The sequence below is a fragment of the Mirounga leonina genome, unplaced genomic scaffold (assembly GCF_011800145.1).
Source record: "Mirounga leonina isolate KUSES-001 unplaced genomic scaffold, KU_Mleo_1.0 Mir_151, whole genome shotgun sequence".
NCBI classification, from domain to species: domain Eukaryota; kingdom Metazoa; phylum Chordata; class Mammalia; order Carnivora; family Phocidae; genus Mirounga; species Mirounga leonina.
In genome coordinates this window covers 64,896,649-64,904,643 of record NW_023270377.1, presented here as the reverse complement: position 1 = coordinate 64,904,643, position 7,995 = coordinate 64,896,649, and positions in this window count along the sequence as shown.

Genomic DNA, 7,995 nt, shown 5'->3' with positions numbered 1-7,995 from the left:
CAACAAGTCGTGCTGGTCTGTTTACTAAAGAGTCTTAGTCCTTTTTTTTTTTGAGTCCTAGTATTCTTTAACACCTTTTGATTTGATAGTTCCGAATCCCAATTTCAAAAGGCAATTTAAGAATTCTTTAATGACTTCCTCAGTAAAGTTGGAGTAAAAAAATAATTCTCTATATGATTTTTAACCCTCAATATGCTTGAGAGACCAGAAACATGAAATAGTTCATTGATCCTTCAGCTTGAATTAATATATTTGAAGGTCTTTTAACTTTGACAGTTTGGTTCCTTGCAAAGGTCTTCTTGCTTCTGAACTGCATAATTTTGGATGCATCTGGACTACCACTCCTCAAGATGGTCCCAATTCCATTCACTTGGCAAGTCCTTGACTTTCAAAATATTAGGTTTTATTAAGATAATCTCTTTAGCCAGTTAAGCATGAATAATTTTTATTTAATCATTTGGAGTGCCAAGCCTCATTTGTTTCCTTAGTGGTCACTTGTATTATCCTGAAACCTTACCTCTACAGCTCAACTGGAGGAAGCTTCATCCAGTTAATGCATAACATATTGACGTCCCTTCCTATGAAAACCAGTTCTAATTCTGAGACTTCCTTAAACACTGGCAATTGGGTTATCTTTTTTTTCCAGTTTTTTAAGAATTCTTAAATTATGTCATAATGGTATTTAACCTTTAGAGATTTTTCTAATATTGCCTTGTCATGAAGGATTTTTAAAGTCGCTCAGACTACTCTCAGAAGGTCTGTTACCTTTGCTCTTGGCAATATGTGGCTGAGCTCCTGTGGTGATCAGGAGTCCAACTGTCATTATTCCTTAGGAAAGAGTCTCCTCTCTCACTATCAGCCTCTGTTACTCTTGTCACTTCTGTGAGAGGAGTGGACAAGGCAGAGACCTGCATCAGCAAACTAGGCCACTTTACGCCACTGTTCATATTCAGCTCCTTTGAACTGAGACAGCCTGGTGATCGGTGTGCTAGAAGATCCTTGTTCTGGGTGTATATAAACACTGAGCTCGTCTTCGTTTCTTTATTTCCCATTCGATCTTACAACCACTTCAATCTGCCTCTTGCCAAAACTGCGTACTTTCAGTTCACCAAGAACTAAACCTCAAATTCAATGGGTGGCAACAGTGTTTCTAAAACTCAAGTCAGAGAAAGACAAGTACTGTATGATATCACTTATAGGCAGAAATTTTTTAAAAAGCCAAACTTGTAAAAACAGAGAAAATGGTGGTTACCAGGGGATGGGGGTTGGGGGGACAGAACAGATGTTGTTTACGGGTACAAACTTACAGCAAGTAGTAAATAAGCCCCAGACACACACACATATAGACAACAATATATATTATAATCGTCAAACTTGCTAAGAGACTAGAACTTAATTATTCCAACTACTAAAAAGAAAGGATAATTATGTATCGTGATAGAGGTACCAATTATCACTACAACGACATTTATATATTACAGTATATAAATGTATCAAATTAACATGTTGTACACCTTAGATTTATTCCATATTATATGTCAAATATATTTCAATGAAAAAAACTAAATGAATAAAGAATAAAACTAAATTGTGCATCAAACTCACCTGAAGATCTTATTTAAATGCAGATTGTGACTCAGTTTCCTGGGATGGGGCCTGTGATTGTGCATTAAAACAAACTCCAGGGGAGGCCTAAACTGACTTCAGTGAATTGCACTTTGTATAAAGCAAGGCACTAGACCCTGACAGAGCCTTTGATAGGGCATCTTTCCAAAATCCTCTACTCCTTTGGATTTTGCTAGACCACTCTCTTCGTTCTCCTCCTCCTGGCTAATTGTTCCTCCCACAGTCTTTTCTTCCTTCCACTTCTTCTGTTTGTTCTGAAATGTAAATATACCCCAGAGTTTCATTCTCAGTCTACTTCTCTTTTCAGAGTGATGGTTCTCAAACTTTAGGGTACAAAGAGAGTTGGCTGGGAAATTTAGTGGAAATGGAGCATCCCGAACTTCACTCCAGAGATTCTGATTCAGGAGCTTTGGGGTGGAGTCCATTAGTCTGCATTTTTTTAATTCTGTTCAAGGAGTTTCTTGGGCCACACTTTTGAGAAGCACTGACCTAAGAGCACTCACCTACTCTCAATGCTTTAACCATGCTCTAGATGTTTCCAAATCACACCTACACTCTGGACCTATCCGTCATATCAGCTGACTACTTAATATTTCAATCTGGATATCAAAAAATGAAAACCGTCTAAGCTAAATTTGTTAACCTCCTTCCTCACCCAACCTCTTCTTCTTCCTCTGAAATAATGATGAAATCTGGTTAGAGTTTGTGTCCAAGGAATACTTGTCTACTGGGGATTGCTGCCTACAGCACGGTTGGCATAAAAATCACCCCAGGAGAATTTGCTAAAAATGTTGAGTCGCAAACTCCTCAAATGCCGATTCCTTAAATCTGCAGTGAGGCCCACAGATCCTACTTTTAACAAGGCTTCCAGCAATGATTCTGATTTAGATAGCCCCCAGCCCCCACTTTGAAAAATGCTCTCCTAGGGATTCCTCCAGCAAGTCCTAGCAATAGGACCATAGAGGCTTTGAAAGCATTTTCCACAGCAGAGAGGTTGGGTGTGAATAAAGGTTAGTCTAACCTTCCCCTTATCTCTAGTAGAGTCTCCCAAAGATACTCCAAATAACTGCATACACTAAGTGAAATCAGTGCACTTCTATCTAAAGTCAGTCTCAGGTCAAGTTACTGGCCACTCCCTGCTAAGAAGATTGATACCCCTAAACTCTTTCCATATAGTTATTTCTGGACCACCAATGATTTGCTCCCATGTTACTCTCGGAGATAAGGAATACTTTCTTGCCACTTCTTTTCTCTCCCTGTGGTCTTATTTCCATGAAGATACATTAGCGATTTAAGAAACTGAATACCAAAACCCATAATATCTCAAGTAGACATACCACTAAGGGGGAGAAAATATCTATCGTTTAATTTATATCTCCCCAAGGAAACTTTTTCAGACCACCTACACTAGCAGAAGCTCAATTAATAATACTTTTTATCTTTTTTTTTTTTAAAGATTTTATTTATTTGACAGAGAGAGACACAGCGAGAGAGGGAACACAAGCAGGGGGAGTGGGAGAGGGAGAAGCAGGCTTCCAGCAGAGCAGGGAGCCGGATGTGGGGGCTGGATCCCAGGACCCTGGGATCATGACCTGAGCTGAAGGCAGACGCTTAACGACTGAGCCACCCAGGCGCCCCAACACTTTTTATCTTAAAGAGACATGGTTTGTATTCTATTTTTAAAATTAAGAGTGCAATCTGTGTATAGTTTAAATTCTTTGTTAGTCCTAACGTAACCTCCTTAAAGCTGTGGACGAATTTGCTTTGTTGCCTTAAAGAATTTTAACTGGATGCTTTCCTCAGTTGTCCTTTTATACATGTTACACCCTGAGTTCAAAAGTGAAATGATTTTGCCCAAGGTTATTAGAATAAAATTGGAGTTCAATTAGTCACTTTGAGACATGGCAACTAAGTGGATGATCCCTTTTTAATCTTTAACAAGCTCCATTATTCACAAAGGCAAATTGATGCCGGCTTTTAAGGAATCTGAAGTAATGCAAACCACATAGCTTTGAAATATTTAAATACTCTAATTCTCAGGAAGAAACATCTTTTTCATACTGATTAGACTCTGAAACTGGTTTTAAATGAAAACCGTGCCAAACAGAGGTTGGAATGCAAATACATTACATTTACATCAACGGGAAGGGTCTTGATTCATTTTAATTTTATCTCTTTGCAAACTGCCTATGCATGATGTTATCTTGATGTTCAGTCTCAACCTCCTCTATCTACATATCAAAATGTACAACGGAGAGATCTTTTTTGTTTTTTTCCCCTTAATAAAATCAGTGGGAGCTGGAAAGACAGGCAATTTACCTAGGTTTTATCATGAGTGTTTGGCTTTAATTTCAGGTGCTTGAGACACTGATGATTAACCCTATTTTCCTAAATCCAAAGCAAGGCATTTTTCCTTCAGCTGAGTTCACCTGCAGATATGTCTTTTTTATAGTTTGGAGCTATTCTTTGAATATCTTTCATCTCTTTATTCCTTTGCTCTTCGTGTTCCTGTTCTCCACTCCCTCTCTCCCAGCTGCCAGGATTTGCCCTCTGAGAGAGGGGGGGAGGGAGGAAACAAGGGATGGCAGCAGAGCGGGGAGCGTGAGCCCGAGAGCGCCAGGATCTGGCTTTGTTATTGGCTGGCTGCTGCCTGATGGATGGACGAGGGAGGAGTGAACTCTTCAGTCTGTTCTGACGGAGCTCAAGTACAGAAACCATATTTACAGGTAAGAGCAAAAAAGAAAAAAAATCTTTTTCTTCAAAACAGAATGCTTCTCAATGCCTGTGGAGACAATTCCATGATACGAAAATTATTCTGAAGACGTTTCTCGAAAGTGTGTCCCATTCATTGCTGAAGGGAGCTTTGCAATGAGCGGTTTTTTTCTCCCTGCCAAACCATTAGCTGATAAAAACACCAGAGGCACGTCTTATACCCTGTTTAACTTTCTAGGAAAGTGTTCTTGAAGCAAAATTAATAGACACCATGAGTCGCCATGTGTCTTTTTTGTTTCTCTCCAAGTTTGTGTGATTGGGGATGAAAGCAAAGATGAGGAAAGCCCGGTAAATTCCACAGGTTCGGAGAAAATGGAGCTTTCTCTGAATATACGACATAAAATTTCATGTGGTGTCTTTTAATATTTAAAATACAGTAAATGGTCTAGGAAAATAATTTTTGTAGGTTGTAGACTCTTTAAGTGCTGAATTAGAGTGGATGATTTGCGTTTAAGCTCTTTTATTTAACTTAACTCCTCTTGATAAATCTCATGCTATTGAATAGTTGTATCATTTTATTTAGTAAATTGTAAGCTTATGTGATGAGAAAATAGCAACATGCATAGGGCTGTTTTCATTTTAAAAGCTCAGAAACCTGTTTGTGAAGGATTAAACATGGCTGTAAAAAAATAGCATCTTAATAGGCAAATTTCATTGGCAGTTTCATTTATCAATCAAATATATTTAGATAAAGGATTCTTCACAGCATTTAAATTGTTGGTAATATCCCTAGGGCAATATATATTTTTTTTAACAGCTCAGAAGTTATGATTTTACTTCACCAGTTGCTTGTATCTCTTAATACTGTCTTTGATTTTCTCTTAGGGAAAATAGGTGAGAGTTCTAAATATATAGACTAAATGACACACTTGCAGTAAAAAGAAGAAAAATAATTTTACTACAAGTCATTTAATTTTCTAGTTATTTTAATTCATAAACATGGGGCAGTTAAGGGAGGGGTGATCTCATTAAAATCAAGCTTCTTTTAAGAAATATTGCTACTGACCTGGCACACTGGCAATCAAGACTTGTTGATTATAATAAAATAAAAGTCTTTTACTGATGTAAATGATGTGTTCAAGTATTTTTAAAATACTTCCTTTGAATGAATCACAAACTAACAGGGATGAATATGTATCATATCTAAGAATTTTTTTTGATCCTGTCTTTGCTTTTTGTTTTTGTTTGAGAAATGGATTTTGTTTTTGAAAGACCAACAAAAGCAAAACAGTTCTTGAAAGATTAAAAAAAGAGAGGGGGAGAAAAACTACTGAATATTGGGAAAAGATCATCTAAATGAATGGAGAACTATCTTAAATTTCCTAAACATATTAAATATAGCTAATAATATGTTTACACACTTATGTCCTATTGACCCAAGCAAATACACTTGCATGGTTTATTTTGAACTATTTCTGGATTTCAAAAATCATTATACAATACTGAAGTGTTGCTATGTTTCTAATTATTGATGGAATCTTCTGAGCTTGTTTTTTTAAAACAAAATGATGGTAGAAATTAATCTACCCCTAGATTGGGATTAAAGGTGATATATAAGACCAGATAGTTGTCACCTCCTAAAATGTGTTAGAAAAAAATAAATCAAAGCAATTATGTTTTTTGGAAATTATAAATTCCGAGTAAAGCTACCTCCAGGAATGAAGGGGAATTGATGAAAATTAGAGAGCAGAGTTCCACATGGTTTTAAATTATTCTGTTTCCTTGGAAACCAGCTGCTGCAGATGCATTTTGCTTTCTTTGGCTAAAAATATCATCCTTTTAATAATCGCTAAGGGAAAGGTTCTGAATAAAACCAGAGTACATTGTTGCTGCTTTTTATAATTTCCTTAATGGTTCACATATTTTGGATGAAAAGTAGATAAACCCTTTCTCAATCAGCATTTCCTATCATCCACTGGCAGACGTCTGCATGAGGCGTCTGCGTGAGACATCTCCATGAGATAACTATGGTAGGTTTTACTGCAGAGACTACAGGAAAAAGAGTGTGTGTTGGGGGGGAGTGGGTGTGTGTGGAGGGGGATGAGGTGTGTGTGTGCGCGCGCTGGAGTGGAGGCAAGAGAGGGAAAAAAAAGCATGAAAGAAAACAGTTAAGAGCTTCCTGTCCAAGTGAAGGATGAAACAAGGCAAATGAAAACCATGTAAGGCTGTTCTGTGAGAGATGGCAAACACAATACCATTTGTTTTTTCCTTTAGAGCATTTTTAAGATTCAAATATAGGTTTTTATATGTTATGTGTTTATATGTTATGTATGTTCCTTTTGCATAATACTTTCCTTTTTCTATTTATGTTTGTAGTGGTTAGTAGTATACTGAATGAGACAATAAAATTATGAAACATTTTAATGCATCAATCTAATCATAGAAAGAAAAGCTTGAGATCTATATTCAGGCTATGGATAGTGAAGAAGATCAAATTCATATTTTGACAGATGAAGACTTATTTAAACTTAATGTCCATACTGTTTCTATAATGGAATAATTTCCTTACATTTGGAATCTAATATATAAAAAATTACACATCACAACAACCTAAAAACTGTTTTAATATTATTAACATAATGTATTTGAAATTTAAAAGGAATTATTATAAATACACATATATTCTTTTCATTTTATTTGAAGCCTTTTGCTTTACTTGGAAATAAAATTTCATTCTATGTGGCTTTTTTTTAATAAGAAGTAAAAATCACAATTATCATCATATTTTACCCTAGGCAATTTCCTAAATTAAAACATTTTCATTATAAATATTTTTTCTCTCGGCTAATTATTGAGAGGGAAAGTCATCATAAAGCTGTTATATCTTTCCTATTATTTTATTATAATTCAGGTAAGATTCCTATTTTCTCTTTTACCTCTCACTTCAATGTTTTTGACGTATAATACTTTATTTTCATAACAGTAGCCTTAGTCTATTAGATTTATTGTTGGCAATGCAGCAAGTAAAACACCACATGCTTAAACTATATTTTAATATATTTAATATCTAACCAATACATTACTTAAATTAATTTGGTACATCAGAACATTATTTTTCACAAGGAGTTAGGGTGATGGGAGGTGTTTAGTTTTCATCAATTAACATGAACAAAGCCCTTCAGGGGCAACACGTTCAACATAAAGACAGATGACGTTAAAGAGCACACTGACAACAAAGCAGATGGATGAGGAGATGGGTCGTACAACCTGTGCGGATAACCCTTATTGCAGGCACGATCAAAGTTATAAAGTGCATTTCAGGCTCCTGAAAATAACACATTGCATAGGCTCACCTACAGATGATTTTAAAATACAGTTGGTTAGTAGCATCTCTTTGCTGCTCCGTGGCTCTTTATTTGCTGCAAGTAGCTTGCCAGATTCGTAGGTATGTTTACATGGGTCTCTTAAGTCTCACAAAATGTATTCAGGAAAATGAAATAGTGATAGCTGCCCCTATAATGTAGGTAGACAACTTTATATCTGGTCATGGAAATATGCTAGTTTGGCAAATAACCCCACATTGCTGGGAATGGACGGTGGGATTTAAAAGAAATGAAAATTACACCTGGGTAAGAAAGCCTGGGTCTGGTTTCCCAG